Below are 23,287 nucleotides of genomic sequence, written 5' to 3'. Positions count from 1 at the left end.
CGAAAACGGAGCTACGGTCAAAAAGTTATGGCCAAAACAAGTTTCTGAAATCTGACCTGCAGAGTGGAGCGGCGCTCCACAATGTGGCGCGGCGCGCCGAATGGGTCAGAAGCAATTTTCAGCCTTTTAAAAGGCTTTAAATGAAGGGTACTTTGGTCTTTTCACTTGGGGTCGGTTTAGGGTCATCAAAACTGATCCTTTGATCAGTTTGGATCAAATTCTCACCAACCAAAAACACTCTCAACCATTTTTAGAGAGAGAGTAAGGGTTTAGAGAGAGAGGGCTTGATTTGGGGAAGAAGGAGTCGATTTCTCACCAAAGCTCGGGTTCTAAAGTTGTTCCTTTGGTTCTTGGCTACGCGGTGATAGTATTGGTAAGCTCAAACTCCGAATTTCAATTATTTGATTTGATATTCAAGTTAGGGTTTGAGTTAATTTGTTGTAAAACCCTTTTAGGTGATGAAGTGACTTTAGTGATGCTAGTAATCGGGTTTATTGTTATTGTTGGTGGATTTCGGTTTGGTGAACAAATTGGTTATGTTTAGAACTTGAAATTGGGTTTAATCACTAGGTTTAGTGATTGTGGAAGTATTGAAACCTATTTAGGGTTATTTGGTTGACTAACTTTGACTTTGGGTCAAATTAGGGTTTGGTGGTGATTATGACCCAATTGGCGATTTAACAAAGTTTATAAACTTAAAATGGATTAAGTTGAAGTGTTAAACCGAGTTAAATATGTTTTGGTGTCAAAACTTGCTAATAGCGTGATATTGACTTCTTATGGGTCAAACTAGGGTTTAAGTGTCATTTTGGGCAAGATAGGTGTTTAACACCTATGATCGGGTTTAATTGGCGTATTAAGACCATTCTCACTTGTGTTAGTGATTATTGGTTAATTTTGGGCGCGTTTTGTACTTGGAAGTGCATTTGGGTCAAATTTGCACTAAGTGTCAATTTGGGTTGATTTGTGAATCCATTCTAAGTGTATTGTTGTAATTATGATAATGGAATAGGTATTTTCCATTGGCGAGTTGCGGATTATTCGGAAGCTTTCATCAAGACTTCAAGGTGAGTGTTAATATCCTATATGCATATGTATGTGTAGGATGGGTGCGGGTCGGGTGAAGTGATTCTCGGCTTTAGAGCTCACTTCACATATAGGTGGATTTGATGGACTTGTGCATAGGTCCAATTGGCACGGTTGTGCGTTTTGGTTGACTACCTTTAGCAAAGTACACATTTTGGGTGTACGTTATCACACGTGGTTGTGAGTGGAATAATTATGCGTATGTGTATATAATGTATTTATTTGTGTTGCATGAATGTGGCATTGTCGCGTTGTTTAAGACACCACATGGTAAAGAAGTGGATGTCGCGTTGTTAAGACACCACATGGTATAGAGGTGGATGTCGCGTTGTTTAAGACACCACAATGTATTGGGGTGGATGTCGCGTTGTTTAAGACACCACCCATCGTATTGAATGGCATGTGGAATCGTCGCGTTGTTTAAGACGCCACATTGGAAAGGGTGAGTGAGTCGCGTTGTTTAAGACATCACCCGGGGGATTAGTGACTACGCGTTGATTAAGTAGCACTAACGGATGTTATGAACTCCAACGGTCTTGTATGTACCGTTTCCCTTGTTCGAATTGGTTAACCATGGTTGTATGAATTATGTATTGGCATATTTAATTATGAACTATATGCTATTGGTATTGCTAGCTAATGTGGATTTGCGGTTATTGGTATATGCACGATATGTTGCATGATTGTCGAATTGCTAATTCGTGATTAATGTTGTATTGTCGTGATGTAGTTAACCCTCCGGGTGTAGTTATTGGCGTTGTTCACTTTGACGTTGGTGAACTTACCTTATTGATGGTATTATTAGCTTGTTGCTTAGTGATCGTATGGTATACTTAGATTAGCTTGCCTTTAGGCTTGGACGCTCCGGTATGCGGTATTTGTTTATTTATGTGGCGTGTCCATTTTATGCATATATATGTATGTAGTATATTATCATTCACTAAGCGTTAGCTTACCCTCTCGTTGTTGACTCTTTTTATAGATTGCATGCGGATTGGTGGCTCGGGTAAGCGCGAGGACTAGAAGACGTGCATAGTTGCTTTAGTGACTTACTTTTGGATCATTTAGGATTGGGTAGCGTATTCCCAATCGCCATGCTCGGCTTTGTTGTATTAAAAGTCTTTTGGTCAAATATTGTATTTCGGTACTTAAGGTGGTAAAATGGGTCGTTGTGGGACCCGCTTCGTAAACTCAATTTTATTAATTAAACGTGCTAGTTTTATATATATGAATTTATGGTTAAAAGCGTTTTGGCTAAAAATGTCGGGAACTAGTCAAACATTTTCGTTAAATTGACTTCCGGGGACAGCGGGCTGTCCAGGTGGTTTGGCGCGCCGCGCACCCACCTGGCGCGCCGCGCAAATGAACTGCACCAGAAATTTTTTTTTTTATGTTGTGAAATTTAACGGGAATTGTCGTGGTTTGGTTTGGGTTGTTACACAAGTAAATAAATTCATTGACTCACTGTCTGCTAAATGGAAACATGTGACTGACCCTCTAAGAACCACCCAGACTTTAAAGAACTTTAGCATGTCTTCTCTCTATGGTACACTTTGGAACCATGAGAAGGCAGAAGCAAAACGTGAACTAAAATTGAAAGAAAACTTTAAGTCTGCCCCCACCACTTCAAAATCCTCTAAAACAGATGATACTGCTCTTATTGCTGCTGCTAAAAAGAAAGCTCAAAAGGCTTTACTGGTTCAAAAGTTGACAGCAGAAGAAGAGTCAGCTGAAGATAATGTGGAGAGTGGTACTGGGTCTGAAGAGAGCAGTGATGATAAAAATGATGTGGAAGGGTTTATTGAAGGTATGGCTTTGCTGGCTAGGCAGTTTAAAAGTTTCAATCGTAATAGAACCAACAAGTCATACAAAAGGAGTAAATCAGTCAAAGGTCCAAAATCTGAGTGTTACAATTTTGGGAAGGTTGGACATTTTGCTGCTGAATTCATGTCCAGGAAACCTTCGATCTCACTTGCTAACTCTTTCTCAAAAGCTGGAAAGTATAAGAACAAGTACAAAGCTATGAAAGCTCAGATGAAGGAGAATGCAAAGACTGATAAGAAGGGAAAGAAGCCAGAAAATGTTCTAGTTGATGAGCATCACGACTGGGATGAAACCAGCTCTTCTTCATCTTCTGACAGTGATATTGATGATGATGATGCTGGTTATGCTTCTGGTAAAAAGCTGTGTTTGATGGCCAAGGAGTCAAGGAGTCTGATGAGGATGATAATGGTAGTACATTTGTGTCTGATATGAGGGAAGCTGACCTGAAAAAGGATTCACCTCAATGGAAAACTGAAATGCTGTATAAGGTTGATAATTTTCGAACTTATACTGATGATGAAAAAGCTGAAATGTTTGACTACCTAAGAGTTGATCTATGTAGAGGCAGTAAACGTGAAGAAGTTTTGAAAAATGATAACAAATCTTTAAATGATAAATTTAAAAGCAAAATTGATGAAATTAAGATCTTCAAGGATGAAATTTCAAACCTTGAAAAACAAAATTTTGCTCTAAAGTCTCTTCACGTTGAGGCAGCAGATGTTAAGAACCAGCAAAATGACCTCAAGAAGGTTGTTGCTTCATGGTGTACATCCGCTCAACGCATAGCTAAGTGTGTAAATGAGCAGGTACCTGCCCAAGTTAAATCCTTATTTGCTGGTGACTATGCTGCTGCTGCTGCTCTTGCACTTACAGAAACCTTACTTTGTCTCAATCAAAGGGCTGACTAAATCACCAGTCTGTCCCCAGAGACCAACAACAGATGCAATTGTTGAGTCAAATTTATTTGGTTCTGCAGACATTAACATAAAATGTTCTTTTGTTTCAGTTCTTAGCAGGGTAGATGAACAGGCAGAGGGGGAGCAAGAAAAGAATGTTATTGTTTCTACTGATGAGCTCTTTGTTTCTGCTACTGGTGTTGGTCCTACTGATTTGTCTACTGGTGGTGCTGATGCTAGTGCTGTTGCCTCTACTGCTGCTGATACTACTGGAGATATTGTGGATGCTGGTTCCACTGACCTTACTGTCAATGAGGAGTTAGCTACTGCTGATATTTCTGCTACTCCTCCTGCTGTCTCCGGTATTGCTCCTTCAACCACTGATTCTGAGGTGGTTGATGAGATGATAACAGAACCTCCTCCTGCACTTGAAAAAGTTATTGATAATATTATTAAGGAGGTTCTTGATATCGATGTTACTGGTTCTACCATTGCTACTCCTCCAACTGCTACTACTGAGGAAATTACTATAGGTGGTGACCAGGATGACGTGGTGCTTACTGATGAGTTTATTGCAGCAAATGCTGCCTATTATGCACATGTCACTTGTTCTATGGAACCCACTTTGGATGCTGGTACCTCCACTGCCACTACTACTGACACTACTCAGACTTCTGTTTCTGGTGAAAAGTCCAAGTATGTGTGCCAGGTACCAGATCCAGATGAAGTTGTGCCCAACTTTATATATAAGGGAGCCTCTATCACTCCCAAGATTGCCTTGCTGGTGGATCAGCTGATAATTGATCCTCAAAATGCTTTAGTCTCAGCCAGCAAACTACCACAGGAAGAGCTGATTGAACTACTGTCTCAGATTGATCGACCAGCAAGAGAAGAGGTATATGAGAGGCTGGCCACTCTACAACCAGTCAATGAGCAGCCATACTACCATTACTTTGGTATGGCTCCAGCTACTTCTCCATGCTCTGGTACATGGAGGCCTCTCAAGTTCATCATCGATCCTACTACTGGTAAATGTGTCATGCAAAATGTTCCTGATTCGCCAGTACCTTCTGATTCATCAGCTTCTTCCTCATCATCTTCTTCATCTGATGATGATGCTGATAAAGGTGCTGGTAAGGATGAGCCAGTCATTCATGATAATGTGACTGGTTCCAAAGACAAACCAGTAGATCTTACTGATGATGCTGATAATGATGCTGCAAAGGATACAAGTGGTTCTAAACCTTTGGGTGAAGGTAAAAATGATGGTGATCATGGTGATGAGTCAGATTCTGACCTTCCACCTCCATCACCCCACGGAGGTACTCCTGTTATAGCTGCCAGTGATCGCCCCTCTACTAGTAGTTTTGATCCTACTGAGGTGGTTGCAATTTCTACTCTAGCTGTTTATCGTACTGTAGCCAGAATCACACCAGAAATCCAGCGATCCATCCGCGAAACTATTATTGATCGCATGACTGAAGCCATTCGCAGAGCTAGGGATGTTACACCATCCTCTATTGAAGCCCAGCTCAAACAAGTATGTGCTTTTGCAGATCTAGCGGTTGATGCCATTGTCCAACACCATGAAGAAGAGGAGGATCTTAAAAAGCGAATCATCTCTCATAATGAATATGCTGATCATATTGCCCGTCTTTAAGCTGAACTTGATGTTGCTAATCGCAGGCTTCTGTTTCTTAATGAGGAGAATAGGGTATTAGAAGAGAGGTTGGATTCGCAGGAACATCAAATGGCTACAATGATTCCTGCCTCTGCTTATGTTCAAATGGTGGAGGTAATGCAAAAATATGGCTGCTCTTTAAGCTGATGTAAGGGCCAGCGTCAATCAAATGGCCATGGGTATTGCAAGGAATGAAGTTTGTACTTCAAACCTATGCCTCAAACAATACGATGTGGATCCTGGTGCCCATCTTTCCCCTGCTGATGCTGACTGGAACAACTTTGCTTTTTCTGTTCCAGATTCAGATAGTGACCTTGATGCACATGTTTTCCCATACCATCCTTCTGCACCTGCTGATGACAAAAAGGGGGAGAAGAAATCTAAGAAGCACAAAAAGAGAAAACAAACTGAGGGGGAGCATGAGCATGAAAAAGCTCCAAAGCAGCAAAGGAGAGATGGTGATGATGGTGGTGATGGTACTGATCAAGGTACTGGCACTAAGCCCAGCAACGCTCATACTGAATCAGGTGTCAAGACTGCCGGTGAATCTCAACCCAGTGTGTCTGCCACATCTGTGGATGATATTGGTTCTGTCAGTAAGCCCAGTGATGTTTCTGAACTGGCTGTTGCTGAATCTTTTGTTGTCTCTCAAACGATCGAAAGAAAAATGAAAAGGAAATTGGAGAGGCATCAGAAGAGACAGCAGGAACTGAACGATGCCTTCAATGCAAAATGGGAGGCATATGTTGCTCGTAAAAGACACAGAATTGAACATAGAAGAAGCCTATACCCTGAAAAGATGGATATTCATGATGAATTGCTCAGCATAAACAAATACAAGAGAGATGCTCGAAAATGAAATGCTAAGTTCATGGTGAAATATGATAAAAAGAAGGCAAAGCTGTATGCTGAGCGGGCAGACAGGATTAAAAGAATGACACCTGAAGAGATGCAAGATTATTTGCAATCTACTGAGTCAGGAGGAGTTAGAGCTGATGTATTTATGAAATGGTTAGACGCTATGTTAGAAACTAGCCAATCCTCACGACCAGCATCTTCTGCTCAGCCAGCTGCACCACAACAGCCAGCATAATTCATCAACCTTGATAATGATGTTATTGAGGGGGAGTATCTTGCTATTACTCCCTATCTGCCTCCACAAGAACCAGTATCAACACAAGAACCACCAGCTGAACCCAAGCCAATTGATAAACAAGGGGTAAAATCTGCTCCTAGGGATAATCAGCCCCTTTGGAAAGAGCCCTTATTTGAGGCAGCTGGTGAAGATACTATGGTAGATGTGCCAGCTGATACTAATCAGTCAGCTGGTACTGAAGACACAACAAGGAGTGTTGTGAATGAAGACCCAGCCAGAAGTGTGTGGCTGGGTATAACAAGTGATGAAGACCCGGCCAAGGTGGCTGAGCTGGGTGCTAACAAAGATGCTGATTCTGTTGATGCTGCTGATTTTACAGTCTGGGGCAGAGGGAGTTCAACGTTTATTCAATCACCTATTCCTGCCTGGACTCTTGCTTACTTTAACAGGACACTAGATGAACGTGTTGATTTTTATTCAGTGGGTTCTTCTGGCACAGCAGAATCACGTATGTATCCTCCATCTTCCCCAAAACGTCATGATAAACACATTACTTGGGAAGATGATCCAGCTGCACAGGGTGAGCCAGACTTAAGAAAGATGAATCCAGACGAAAGAGAGGCTTACAGGCTGGAGATCACTGTTCCAGAACTGCTTGAACAAAGAGCAGCAGCTATACCTGAAAGGATACGCCAAATCAGAATGATGTACCATCCACTTGATCAGTAATTCTACATCAATGCTTTGGAATTCGGCATTGAAGTTTATGTGTATCTATACAACAGTGGTCAAAGGCTACATACTGTTGCAGAGAAAGCTCTCTTTTATGAGGCTCTACAGCTGGACATGGATCTAAAGTAATATTGTGATGCCATGACTACTAATGAAGGCAGACAGTTGATTGCTACAGCAAAATCCCTTAACATTACTACCAATGATTATCTTTTGAGTGTTCAACTTGAAAGGCAAAGAAGGGAGGATGCTGATGCTGAATATGCTGAGAGGCTGAGGCTTCAGGAAGAAGAAGCTAAGTTGGCTGCTGATAGAAAACAAGAGGCTGAGTCCCTCAAGTTAGCAAAAGCCATCGTTAAGGAACAGGACAAGGCATTCGATGAACTGGAAGCTGCTGAGAAGGTGCCTAATGTAGCTCCTATAGAGACTGAATGAACAATAAAGCTATCTGATCATTATTATAAGAGCAAGTATGGTGATGTGATGACCAGAAGATCCGATCCTGGTAAGATCATCAAATTGCACAAAGGCACAAAAAGGGCCTTCAGTGTCAGCAGGGAAGGTAATGTTCAGGAGAGGATAGACTACACTGAACTAAGAACCTTAGGATTCAGTGAATGGATGGAGATACTGCAGTACTTTATTGGTAAAGGTAAAAGTGGTATTAAAGATACACTGAAACCTGAACTTCAAGAGCTCTTCAACAAAGCAGGAAAGTATGAGAACGCACCAGTAGTGAATGTAGAAGAAGTTCTTTCTCAAAAGCCTAAAGGAAAGAAATCTACTGGTGATGGCCTACACAGAAGAGATCCCATCATTCTACCCCCTCAAATTCCAGTTTATGATCCTACTGAGCTGCCTTATCTATTCCCTGAAGCCTGGGCAGCCCTCAAAGTAAAGGAAGAAGAGCTATCTGGTGATGAACAAGAGAAAGATAAAGATAAAGATAGATAGCCTTCGTGTAATTGATTGTATATTTTGTTATTTCATTCTTCATTATACTGTTTTGTAAATGTTTGTATATACTCTGCTGTAATGAAAATGAAATGAGTTTATCTTCAAAATTATATCAAATTATAAGATATAGATAACTCAGCAAAAGATCCCAAAACAAACGTAAAAAGGTACAAATTTACTGTCTATTTTCCTTTAAGTCCCTTAGTGCTGGCTTTAGTATTTTCTCTTTATGTCATAGGTTTTGTCATCATCAAATAGGGGGAGATTGTTGAGTCCCTAAAATAATTAAGGATTTAATTATGACAAAACTGTAATTTATTTGCACTAAAATGTTATGTGCAGCCAGCACAAGTTTGTTTATGTATAGATAGCAGATATTGTTGTGTCGAATGTTTAGTTTGCTGCCTAGTCTACCAGCACAAGGTAGACAGTATTCTTCAATTAAGCACAGAATGTGTACTCAGAAATTCAAGAATATCAAGTGACTCAGCAATGAAGAACCAGCATAGCTGGAATGCAGCTTACTACACAAGACAGCTATGCTCCATTACAAATATAGTGGTTTCCTGAGTAGTCTACATCAATTGTACTATTCAACAGAAGTCAAAGACAAAGTTGAACAAAAAAGTACACGCGTCGGCGGCTGACAAGTGACCCTACAAGACCACGTGGGAATGCAGAAGTTTAACGCATGTGCAGACATGTGTTATACCTTGTCAACGCCTAGGGAACACAACATTCTATTTGTTTAAATGCCAAATCGAATTGGGGTGTTCCTGCAAATAGCTACCAAAGAGGAAAGAGGAGAACACGCTCTCTGATGCAGTTTCCCCCATAAATACATACATCCTATGTACCTGTGGACAATAGAACAATTACACAGGTAATAGGACTAGTATAAATTGATGTATCCACTATTGTAACAACTAGTGGTGTGGGTTTATTTATTTAGAGTCCAAAACGTGTAATAGCTTAGAACACCCTCTGTAGCTATACTTAGGTAAATCTGTATCAACCAACTATCATTCCGCCAAGGATAGTTGTAATTCTTTGTGATTTTATCAATAAAGAATAACCGTTGAAAAATTACCTTTTACTCTATTTAATTTACTTGTTTGAATACTAAACTGTGTCTTGACTGTTAAGTTAATTAAGAGAATTGTAGTCACCCCCCCCCCCCCCCCTCTACAATACCCCTGTTATTTATCAAGGGACCAACAGAACTTACCTTAATTCCACAAACAACCAACACAAAGCATCAACATGAAGGGTCTCACTCCCGCGAGTTTAACGACCCGAGCACACACCGATACATCATCGTCGTAGGCGACCTACAACCAGAGTCGCTACCGGATTCACCTCTCCGTACTCACCTTAGTACCTACACGAAACACACCCAAGAGACTTATTACATCCCAGTATGAGATCAAAGTCTCCGTCCCACACTCACGTCGATCATCCTAGTTACGGTAAATAACTACACCAAATCAAACTCAACAGTACACCCACTACTTAGGATGACCACGCAAACGTCCAATACCTTGAGTTCACCTACCCACCTCAACTAACCATACCCACCGTAACACTCTTCAACCAAAAATAGACCCGATGTGACACAAGCACATCACCCGATACCATCATAATCTAGGAACCAATACATGATTCCTAAATCATCCCAAAACTACCCCAACCATGCCACATTCATCCGTTCGGTACTTGACATGTCATGCTTGGTGCCAAGATACACGGTTGTAATAATGGTGATCAAGCGTTAATGCAATTGAGTACCTTACCACTTCCACATGCCCACATAAAGTACTTTACCCGGACTAGTGCCACATTCACATAAAACTAACACGCGACAATTCCTAGTACACCCGTGTGATCAAAGCATTTACGGTGAACTTGATCACTCAAAACCGCCAAATAACCGAATATCTCCAATTGATTCGTCCCTAGGATACTGCACCAAAACTATATATACATATATACACAATATAACAATGTGTACACATATTTCTCAACCGCATGTCATCCTACCACGTAAGGATTTGTCATCAAAGTATCCCCTAGTCAACCTACTACTTTAGGCGACTATCTATCTAAGGCACAAGTACAACATCAAATCCAGGCTCCACATATACACAAGTCCTAGTTAGTGTACCTATGCTAAGGCACTAACTATCATCAAACCGACCCGTATTACTACAAGTCCACATCGTCAAGTCTAAGTCTAGGCACCTATCACAAAGTTACCTAGATCCCTTAGACCAATGCTCTGATACCACTTGAAACAACTCCCAACCGTTTAATTAAAAATTGACTAAAATTTTTTTTTTTTTTAAAACAGGAGCGGCGCACCAAACCCATGTGCGGCGCTTTTGAAGACCCAAGAGTAGCGCTTCTAATGCAAAAGCGGCGCTCCTATCGACTGATCAAAAAGACTTCAAACGTTGTCCAAAAGCGGCGCTTTCACCCCTAAGAGCGGCGCTTTTGGACCTGGAATGTGCAGTTTAGAAGTTTCACCAAGTGTTAACTCAACCCAATTGCACAAACACTAGTTACATGACTCAAAATACATTCGTTCACACATTCAAGTCTTACATTACCATATCAAATCATTAGTTGCAATAAAATGACCCATTACAATTTATGTGATAATATCGACCCAATTACACTAAAACAAAGGATTAAGACTCGACATTAACTACCATGAGTATGATCCAGGGGATTTTACCAAACCCTAACCACATCCCAAGCCAATGCTACTCCATCATAAGCCAAATTCTAGCAACCTAGCCAAGCTACTAAAATCCTCCAATACATCAAACGGTACCTATACAAAAAGGTAAACAACGAGGGAGTAAGAAAAAGCTTAGTGAGAAGAATAAATATACACATATGCATACAACTTACCGACCCGCAACCACAACACAAATATAGCATACGAAGAACCGCAATAAGCATCACAACTAGCATGGAATATGCACAATAACATGCTAACAACAACAATATATCAACAGTATGCTATATACAACATTACACACAAACCTCATGGTTAACCATTATCACAAGGGAGTGGTTCTTAGAAGGACCACTGATTGTTCACAACAACCGTTAGTGGCACGAACGCACGATACACACTAACCCCTTGGTGACACGAACACACGATATCATCATATACCCTTGGTGGCACGAACACACGATACACGCCATATAACACTTGGTGGCACGAACACACGATACACACCATTTAGCCTATGGTGACACGAACACACGATGTACACCATAGAACCATAACAACCAGAGCAAGTAAACTATATACATACATGCATAATTATTCCACTTACCTTGGAACGCACGCACAAACACAATTCATGTATGTACAACCTTCGCCATCTCATCCGAGCAAGTATCCACCTATTTAACACATAGGCATACAAACGCATAAACACTTATTCCCTAAAAGATAATCTAATATCCACATCCTTAACCAAGGGTTTCCACTTTGCTCACTAACATCTGCCCATTTAGACATCTAAATGGACATCACCAAGTTACCACGACGGGTGGTAATTTCAACCCACACACAAAAAGTGTCATTCGACCGAATTGCACTCGAACCAAAAGACCCGAACTATCACCACTACATGTGTTAATTTGAGCCCAACAATACCCTAAAATTATTGACACTTGAACCATGTTCACAATCCCAAGCAATAACACTTTGCTCACTTTTCACCCAATTTACCCAAGCCGAACAGCCCCTTTTAACAGCAGATTTTGATCCATTTATCCACCACAACAGTAAATACAAACTTATTCTTTTTAAAGTAGACTCAAAGACCTTTCCGAAAAGTGTTCACACGCCTCAAACGGAGTCACGGTTTGCAAGATATGACCTTTATAAAATCATGATTTGTGTAGTTTTTATGGTGACGGGTAAAATGACACCATTTCAAACCAACATGAACCACAACACCTTCATTTGATCAAAATCAGTTCATAAACCTTTAAATGACTCATTTTAACAACAAAAATCATCATCAACAATACAAGATTTTAGTTGAGGCATTTCATCAAACACTTGGTGTGCATGACTCTCTTTTGACCATCTAACACATCGAACATGTTCTTATGACCAACCAATTCACCAACAAAATCACTAATACTTGTGATTATGCTCAAATTTCAAGTCTACACATGACTAACTCATTTTCCAACTCAAAACCCACCAACAAGGGTCAATCAACACCCATACTAGCTTCAAACACCCATTTGTGAGCTAGATGAGCTATATCAATAACATGTAATTTCAAACCCTAACCTCAAATTGAATGAAAAGCGGAGTTAGGACTTACCACCAATATCACCACGTAGCTAGAAGCAAGATGAACAAAGTTAACTCTTGCACTTTGGTGAGATTCAACCTCTTTCCTCCTCAATCAAGCTTTCTCTCACTAAAAGTGGGTTTCTCACTCTAAAAGAGATGAGACAATTTGTGGATACGAAAAGGAATGAAAATGAGCTTTAATTTCATTTCTACCAGCCTTAAACCCATCCACATATGAAAAGACCCAATTGCCCTTCATTTAAGTCCAAAAATACAATCAGCACCCAAACAGGAACAAAAGTGGCGCTCCTAGACCAAGAGAAGCGCTTTTAGAGCCTTCCAGCTCACAACTTGAAATTAAAAATGTCTGGGCTCGAGTTATGGTCGTCTGGGCTTTTGATTCGCCTCAATCCGAGTCCGTACGAGCAAGTTATGACCAAATTGGTAAAAGTGCGCATAACCTCGTAACATGCACCAAACTTTTGTACATCTAACACCCGACACCCCAAACACTATATTAACATTAAGAATAATAATATTTCAAGTTGCCTCTACTTCCCGAAACACCTCGATCTCCCCTGATATCATTAAAGTACTATTTAAAATATAATAAAATAATACCCCAAATTTTTGGGATGTCACAATGATCATTGTGGTCTGTTAAATCTTGCAAGTTTAGTTACTATGTTTTTTCATTTTTTTTGCAAAAATAGTCACTGTGGTTTCAAGATCTTACACGTTTAGTCACTATCGTTGACAAACGTTAATATAAGTAGTTAAGTCAAATCACATGATTAGCACACGAGGGTATTATTGTCATTTTACTAAAACATTTTTTATTTTTAATTTCATAATTTTCCTTTCCCCTTATCTCATTTTAAAACTGACAATGTAACACCATATACACAAACACAGGGACCAGCCTATCAGATCTACCAAGTATACATTTTTTACAAGTTTCCAATATTGCAACTAAGATCTACAAGTTTTCCTCTAGCATCCAAATATACAATCACCTCAATTTTTTTAACAAGTTTCCAATACTGTAACTCAGATATACGAAGTATAAATTTAGTCTTTGTAACATGTTTTGAAAATCAATGACATTACATATAGCAGATCCAGTGTATCATCACCAAAAATTCAGGCCAAAGTCGTCATATTCTTTTTACCAAAGTCGTCGTTTTCTGCTTACCAAAGTCATCTTCGACGGCAGGGGGTGGAGGTAATGGATTCGTAATTAATAAGTGGTGGTTGTCGTGTTATGCTGAACCTTCACTAACGATGTTTATCGTTCCGGGAATGCGGAGACAACGGCGGTGCAAATCCAGTGGCGGTGGCTACAAAAATGAAATCGAAATGTAAAGATAGTGGTGAAGGAGATTGTGAGGATCCAGAAAAAGCAAAAGGTAAAGATGGTGGTGAAAGAGATGGTCATCTCCGCCCAGATCTGATGTCCTGGGTGGTCATCTGATATTTGTGTTGACAGTGACACGAGTGGTCATCTCCGGCCAATTCTGATGTCGTAACTAGAACTTCGACCATGGTGATGAACTTCCCTTTGTTTTTCCAAACGATACTATTAAAATGGTATGAATTATCAAACTAGACATGTTAGCTTATGTTTTATTTTTTTCTTATTTTTGGGTTAAGAATGTGCAGGGGTATTGCAGTCATTTTCTTAAGTTAAAGATGGGGCAAAAGCTGAAAATCTGGAACTTTTGTGCTTCAGCTGAAAACAAGACTTGGAGGGTCTGGATGCGATTTTATAAATTATATATTTAATTTAATCATTAACTTATTTATTCATTCATTCAGTTTTTCTGTATTCGATCTATTCTCTCTCAAATTAGGGTTTTGATCTATTATTCTGTTCTTGAGTGATTAGTTCATGAACCTTTGATGAACTTGTGAGGATAGTCAGGATTAAGTGATTGTCTATCATTTTTACTGTTTCTGATTTGTACATGACTTGGTTTCAAGTTTTGATCTCTTGTGATTGGAGAGTTTACCTTCTATGATTGAAGAATTTATACTGTGTGTTTGTTCATGGTATCAGAGCTTCAGGCTTGATATTCGATCGTAGTGGTGATATTCATCTCTAATTTTTTAGCTGATTGAAAAATTAGGATTTCGTTTGGTATTGTTTTTGATTTCTTTCAGCCGATTGAAAGAAGGTTGTTATTTACTGTGTTCGGGTTCGATTAGTGATGTATTGTAGTTATTTGTGGTTTATTGATATGATTTTTAGGGTTTCGTTTCAAAACCCTAAAATTGTTCTTCTGCTACTTCTACTCTTCTCCTTCTCAGAGATTAATGATCTTCAAATGGGAGTCTCGTGTTTATTCGTGCTTTTTTTCATCACCTATTAACCAAATCACTACACCCAACTCTTGATCTAGATTCTTGAGGTATACGAATACCTGATCAAGCGTAGGTAGATCTTGACCCATATTATTGTGTAAATCATCTCTACATATTTCCTGGATAGTAGCCAGTCTATTGGGATTTGTTTTCTTTCCTTACAGGTGTAACACCCCGTCGGAACACACTAACAGAATATTAACTCATGATCCCACAGTTAACGGTCACGCCCTCTATATGAGCCGTTTACCAAAAAGCAATCTCATTTATTTCAAAAGACGTTGTCATTAAAGTAAAATAAAACAAAATGTTGATGTTAATGACATAAGTAAATAATCCATAACATTATTAAAAAGAAATAGTTTCAAATGCGATCAATATGTTCTTTGACAAGAAAACTCATGCTGGACTCCAATCTAGTGTATGAACCACGAAAGCACATTATCATCAAAGTATGCGGAAGCTACTACCTGTAAGACCCAAATATTTATTGTACATAATGTATTTATGGTGTACGATGCGTGTATTAAGTGTACGTGTTGCTTGCTCGAACGTCGAAGGAAACTGGACGTTGTCCGAAGTGACAAGGTGTGTACGTATCATTTCAACCCCAAATAAAGTTTGAGTTGATGTTTCAAAGCCTTACCATTGGATAGAATATCTTATTACGTTTCTAATGATATTTGATTCATCGAAAACGGAGCTACGGTAAAAAAGTTATGGCCAAAACAAGTTTCTGAAATCTGACCTGCATGTTGGAGCGGCGCCCCACCATTTGGCGCGGCGCGCCGAAAGTGTCTGATGCATTTTTTTAGCATTTTTAAGTGCTTAAATGAGGGGTACTTTGGTCTTTTCACTTGGGGTCGATTTGGGGTCATCAAAACTGATCCAAAACCTTATCCTAACTCATTTCTCCTTCACCCACACACTTCAAACCCTTGAGAGAGAAAAAGTTCTAGTGGGATAAAGCTCCAATTGAAGAGGAAGAAGAAGAATTCGGGTCAAGGCATAGGAAGCAAAGTTGTTCACCTCGTTCACGGCTACGAGTAGATAGTAGTGGTAAGTCTTAACTCCGAAATTCGTTTTCAAGTTTATGTTCATAATTAGGGCATTTGATTGTATGTTCTTGAACAAAACCCACTAGTTGTTAAATGGAAGATTTAAACTAGTAATTGATAAGGAAGACCATTTTGGTGGGTTTAGGGTTGGATGATGAAATTGGTTAGTTCATGAGCATGTTCAAGTGTTTGAATCACTAGCTAACTTAGGTTATAAGTGATTAGAAGTGTAAGTTCACAAATTTGGTGTTTTGACTAGTTTTTAGGTCAAAATGGGTTTTTGTGTAAATGTTAATCTAAAATTCGTTTAAAGCCTAAAAGAGGTGTATTTAGGTATTTTGGGAACGTGGGAAGTGGTCTCGTTAGTTTTGGATTTTCGAGTATCGTTTTATGCATAAAATGGTGTAAAACACACTTAGGGACCAAATGGGCGGGTCGTGTGTTTAAACGAGTGATCGATTGACCAAGCCATGTTTAAATGATGTTGTTGAGGCATAATCACAAGTCATTTGTGATTATGAAGGTTTTCGAGCGAAAAATGGTCATTGGTCAAAGTTGGTCAAGTAGGATGTTCTTGAAGAACATAAGTGTTGTTTAGGTCGAATAAGCATAGTGAGTAGCTTATTTGCATTTATACTTTGCGTAGGTGATTTGCGTGAAGTCGGCGGAGGAAGTTAAGATCGCGGAATACGTTCTTCAAGTATTCGAGGTGAGTGGAATAATTATATGTGTATGTATATAATGTATCTATTTGTTGTAGCGTGAAACGTGTAGTGTCGAGGTGCTAAGACACCATGTTTCACGTGAAGAGTGTAGCATCGAGGTGTTAAGATGCCACTCGGGTGTAGCATCGAGGTGTTAAGATGCCACCTAGGAGTGTAGTGTCGAGGTGTTAAGATACCACTCCGTAAAATAATGAGTGATGCATCGAGGTGTTAAGATGCCACTCGGGGTGATGTGCCGAGGTGTTAAGGTGCCACCCTAGGGGTTAGTGGTGCGAGGTGTTAAGTGCCCTAACGGATGTTACGAACACCGATGGCGTTTTCGCGAGCCCCGTTCCCTTGTACTATTGGTTAACCATGGTTATTTGTGTTGTAAGCGTATTATATTATTCGAGTTATATTCATATGCGGTTGTTATGCTAGCTTGTGGTATTGGAGATTTATAGCTTGTTATTGTGACGATAAGCTAAATGTGTATGCTAGCGTGTTTGCGGTTTGGTGTGTAAGTGTATGCAAGTAGGTATAATTATATATGTATTCGTATAATTATTGCATTCACTAAGCTTTGCTTACCCTCTCGTTGTTTACCATTTTATAGGTTCGGTTTTGGACAAGGGTAAGGGCATCGTTTTGGACTAGAGATCCCGCTTGATGCTAGGGAACGCTTTTGGCTTTAGTAGCTCTTGGAGTTTGAGCGATAGTTGGGTAGTTTAATCCCAAACGCCATGCTCATTGTGTAGTTTGGAACTTAAACTTTTTTGGTGGTCGAAACTCGTAAATTGTATTAAACTCGTAAAACGGCCGATGTGGGCCCCGCTTGTAAAACGTTGATTTTATATTTGAAACAGGTTAGTTTTACATATTTGGATGTATGGTAAAAAGCGTTTCGCCTAAAAGTGTCGGGAACTAGTCAATCTTTTTCGCATTTTGAGACTTTCCGGACAGACCCGAATGGCGCGCCGCGCGGCCATCCTGGCGCGCCGCGCCAGTTCACTGTGCAGCAAATTTTTTTTTTTTATTTTGTATTTTCACGTGGTTTGTTCGCGGGTTGGTTTGGGTTGTTACAAGTGGTATCAGAGCATGGTCTAAGGGATTTAGGTGACTTGAGATAGGCGCCTAGACTTAGACTTTTTGTGTGCGCGTTATGCGGGACTTGTAGGACTTTGAGTCGGAACGGGATTGGTTAGTGCATAGGTTTATGTGAACTAATCATGTACTAATTGTTTGTGTTGTGTTTAGCAATCATCAAGCGAGATAGACGTTGTACTAGCGAGTTAACGCGACGTGCTCGCGTAACAACGACTAGCTACCGTTGTTACGGGTGCATATCATGTCAAACAAGCGATGTACAACGATTGTTGAGCAAGATGGGGTAGTGTGGTATATGTGTGTATATATATATATATATATATATATACATATACATACGTGTTATATCTTTTCATTCCATTGGTTAATCTATTTCATTTCTTAAGAATGAAGACGGAAGATGAATACGGAACGTAAGGGCCTACTCATGAAAGGAAGGGCGAGTTAGCGGTAATGGTTGAAGCCGCGATTGAGCAATGCGTCTCGGGTTTCGCCAACGGAGTAGGTCAAGTAGTCAAAGAGTCAATCAAAGGACGAGTAACCGAAATGGTCCGAGACCAAGTGACTAAGGTTGTAAGGGAAGAGTTTGAGAAGAGGTTTTCTAAACCTCGAGGTAGTAGTAATGAGGATGTACTTGCAAGATTGGAGCCAAGTGCTCCTGGTAAGAGGACAAGAAGTGCGCCTGAAGGCGTCGGAAACATGAAGAAGAGGAGTAAGGGAGGTCATGTACCTACGTGTTATAATTGTGCTGAAAAGGGTCACCTGTCGCGTGATTGCACGCTTGCGCCTCCTAAAGATGACATATGCTTCAAGTGTCGAAGAAAGGGACACCGGAGGTCGGAGTGTCCCGAGTTGTTTAATAATCAAAGTAGAGGTGTAATTGAGGCGGCTAGTAGCATGAAAAAGGTAGCGTCGGGCCCCTGTGGGTTGAAGTGTTACAAATGTGGGCAAAGGGGACATAAGGCTCGCGAGTGCCCGTCGGGCAAGAAGTTATGTTTTTACTGTTGGAAGGAAGGGCACCAAAAGCCAAAGTGTCCTAAATTGATTGCTAAAAGAGATTGTAAGTTGGGGGATTTCGCACCTACGGGTTATGATCATCTACAACGAGGTTATATGACACGCGATTGTGCAAATATGCCTTCAAGTACGATCATGTGCTTTAATTGCCGGAAGGAGGGACACAAAAGGTCGGAGTGTTCCGAATCGTTCGCCGATCGAGTTAAGAGGTTAGAGCGCGAGTATTCGATGGATAGTGAAGCACAGAAGTCCAACGATGATGTTTTAGGTATTTTCGTCTTTGGTACAAATATGCCTTATTATTGTTTATTGTGTGTCGATGGATTTGTGTATGTATTAGAGACTTAAACTTTGTTTCAAGACCTAATTAGTCTCAAGTGAACGTAATTTTTTTCAAAGGTACTCATAAGGGTGCGGGGTTAGTGAGCTCGGTGAAGATTCGGTTTGTTGGTGGTTTTGATGATAGTGCGCCGGGGTGGCGCTTGAGTCTTTGACTCGTTGGAACGCGCCCTGGGGACGAATGCATGGCGGTAACACGTAGTATTGACACGAGTGACGTTCTTAATCGAAGTACCCTATAGTGACGTTTGGTTGTCGGGCGAAGGGCGTAAGACTTGGTGCAACCATGCATTCTTTAGTGTTAGGAAATGTTTCTACCAAGCCATAGGTATGTGCATTGGTGTTCGATTATTAGAGCGTTTTTGCTTTCGTGTTGAAGTTGTTGAACCATGAGGTTCGACGGGTGGATAGAACCCTTGAGATCGAGTGTTTTGGGTCTCGATGTATGTTGGAAATGGAGTCTACGGGACGCAACGTTAGTTGCCTCTTTCATACCTACTAGCGTGGTATTCGACTCCGATGGTGTTGCGGTTACATTGTACTTAGGGTACCGGATAGAAACCCTTAGGTACATGAGTGACTAGGTGGAAATTTTACAAACTATAGCAATTGGATTATTGCAAGTGTAAGGTTTGTGTAAATTGTGGTAGACTCTTCGTTCAAAGAGTTTAAGGATAGGTTAAATTCCTTCGTATGCTCAAGGGTGGAGCAAGATTATGGTAACGTGCGTATTAAGAGATGCAAGACGGGTGAACCTCGTCTCTCTCATAGGAGTTACAGTAATGCGATTTGGCGCATTAGTTGTTAGGTTAGTGGTCATTCCACGGGATGCTATTGTTCGATGATGTGGTTACGAAGCGGAGTTCTAAGTGGAGGAGTTTGTACTCTTGCACGAAGGTGTTCTATTGCAGTGATATTTGGACGATGCTCGTAGGGATTCGAAGCTAGTGTTGAGACCTACATTGGTCGATTGTGGTAAAAGTACGATTTGGAATAAATTGTACTTATGGTTTTTGGATTTAAATTATCACCGAGGTGGTAAGGTGGTAAATCTCATTGGGAGATAATTTACGTGTTCAACGAGCAAGGTAAGATCCCTCGGTAAAGGGATATGTATGCCGGATTCTCTTCTAGGGAATTATTGTTGTGTCTATGAGTAATGTGGGTGGTTCTTGGCTCGATTATGGTAGCCGTGTGGTTACCTTTGGGAATAGAGTAATGGGACTTTGAGAAAGGTTACGATGCCTCGTTATCGTATACTTTGGGTGGTAGTTACACAATAGCCATTTTGTGAACTACAAGGTGATTATGTGGTGTTTATTTGGGGTTATCTCTATGTTGACCGCGTTTGACTTAAGATAGGTGACGAGGGATATCCGGAAGGATTAGCTCTTCGTTAACCACTCGTGGTTGTGAATGATGGTGAGCGGTTTTTTTTTAAAGGAACCGTTACTTGTAGGGTTATGATGCTAATTGCCCGTATAAATTGTGCACATAGCCGTTTTGTGCACATGGTTGTGAGTGATAGCCGATTTTTACTCACACGTTGGTAAATAGTGATGCGATAGCCGTGTTTCGCTCACATATGGTTGGTAGTGTTGCAATAGCCGTTTTTGCACACTACGGATATATCACGATAGCCGTTTTTCGTGAACTTGAGGGTGTGACAATAGCCGTTTTTGTACACCTTGGGTTTTGTGTGAACTAACCTTCGCGTTGTTGGACTTCAGAACCACTGGTTGTTTTAAGCTCTGATGGTTCGGTCGTAAGGACCATGTTGTGTGATTAGTGATGCAATAGCCGTATTTCGCTCACGTAATTGGGTAGTTGCGTATTAGCTATGTTTGCGCACTACTAAGGGTGTTAGATGGTAAGTGTTATCCGTAAGGATTCATCTTTACTTGGTCTTCATCGTTTGGGTTGTTGACCTTAGGTCGATATTTGGTTGTTTTTAGCATTGTACTTGGAAAGGGTACACTATAGGGTTGATATCTCGGTACGAGATCGGTTGAGTTTTTCATGATGTATGGGGGGATTGAGCAGGTTTTAGTGCTCGGATTTTAGTTTCGATAAAATCGTGGGTGACGATTTTAGTTGTTAAAGGCGATTCATTGGGAAGAATTGCTTAGAAAAGTAGGATTGGGACTTATAATTGAGGACCGTTGAGTAGTTCCAGATTGGTTAAGTGGAGGAGATCATGAGGACGTGATCGATTTTAAGTGGGGGAGAGTTGTAAGACCCAAATATTTATTGTACATAATGTATTTATGGTGTACGATGCGTGTATGAAGTGTACGTGTTGCTTGCTCGAACGTCGAAGGAAACTGGACGTTGTCCGAAGTGACAAGGTGTGTACGTATCTTTTCAACCCCAAATAAAGTTTGAGTTGATGTTTCAAAGCCTTACCATTGGATAGAATATCTTATTACGTTTCTAACGATATTTGATTCATCGAAAACGGAGCTACAGTCAAAAAGTTATGGCCAAAACAAGTTTCTGAAATCTGACCTGCATGTTGGAGCGGCGCCCCACCATTTGGCGCGGCGCTCCGAAAGTGTCTGATGCGTTTTTTTAGCATTTTTAAGTGCTTAAATGAGGGGTACTTTGGTCTTTTCACTTGGGGTCGATTTGGGGTCATCAAAACTGATCCAAAACCTTATCCTAACTCATTTCTTCTTCACCCACACACTTCAAACCCTTGAGAGAGAAAAAGTTCTAGTGGGATAAAGCTCCAATTGAAGAGGAAGAAGAAGAATTCGGGTCAAGGCATAGGAAGCAAAGTTATTCACCTCGTTCACGGCTATGAGTAGATAGTAGTGGTAAGTCTTAACTCCGAAATTCGTTTTCAAGTTTATGTTCATAATTAGGGCTTTTGATTGTATGTTCTTGAACAAAACCCACTAGTTGTTAAATGGAAGATTTAAACTAGTAATTGATAAGGAAGACCATTTTGGTGGGTTTAGGGTTAGATGATGAAATTGGTTAGTTCATGAGCATGTTCAAGTGTTTGAATCACTAGCTAACTTAGGTTATAAGTGATTAGAAGTGTAAGTTCACAAATTTGGTGTTTTGACTAGTTTTTAGGTCAAAATGGGTTTTGTGTAAATGTTAATCTAAAATGCGTTTAAAGCCTAAAAGAGGTGTATTTAGGTATTTCGGGAACGTGGGAAGTGGTCTCGTTAGTTTTGGATTTTCGAGTATCGTTTTATGCATAAAATGGTGTAAAACACACTTAGGGACCAAATGGGCGGGTCGTGTGTTTAAACGAGTGATCGATTGACCAAGCCATGTTTAAATGATGTTGTTGAGGCATAATCACAAGTCATTTGTGATTATGAAGGTTTTCGAGCGAAAAATGGTCATTGGTCAAAGTTGGTCAAAGTTGGTCAAGTAGGATGTTCTTAAAGAACATAAGTGTTGTTTAGGTCGAATAAGCATAGTGAGTAGCTTATTTGCATTTATACTTTGCGTAGGTGATTTGCGTGAAGTCGGCGGAGGAAGTTAAGATCGCGGAATACGTTCTTCAAGTATTCGAGGTGAGTGGAATAATTATATGCGTATGTATATAATGTATCTATTTGTTGTAGCGTGAAACGTGTAGTGTCGAGGTGCTAAGACACCATGTTTCACGTGAAGAGTGTAGCATCGAGGTGTTAAGATGCCACTCGGGTGTAGCATCGAGGTGTTAAGATGCCACCTAGGAGTGTAGTGTCGAGGTGTTAAGACACCACTCCGTAAAATAATGAGTGATGCATCGAGGTGTTAAGATGCCACTTGGGGTGATGTGCCGAGGTGTTAAGGTGCCACCCTAGGGGTTAGTGGTGCGAGGTGTTAAGTGCCCTAACGGATGTTACGAACACCGATGGCGTTTTCGCGAGCGCCGTTCCCTTGTACTATTGGTTAACCATGGTTATTTGTGTTGTAAGCGTATTATATTATTCGAGTTATATTCATATGCGGTTGTTATGCTAGCTTGTGGTATTGGAGATTTATAGCTTGTTATTGTGACGATAAGCTAAATGTGTATGCTAGCGTGTTTGCGGTTTGGTGTGTAAGTGTATGCAAGTAGGTATAATTATATATGTATTCGTAT

The sequence above is a fragment of the Rutidosis leptorrhynchoides genome, chromosome 9 (genome assembly GCF_046630445.1).
Source record: "Rutidosis leptorrhynchoides isolate AG116_Rl617_1_P2 chromosome 9, CSIRO_AGI_Rlap_v1, whole genome shotgun sequence".
Classification (NCBI taxonomy): domain Eukaryota; kingdom Viridiplantae; phylum Streptophyta; class Magnoliopsida; order Asterales; family Asteraceae; genus Rutidosis; species Rutidosis leptorrhynchoides.
This window is presented reverse-complemented; position numbering follows the sequence as displayed.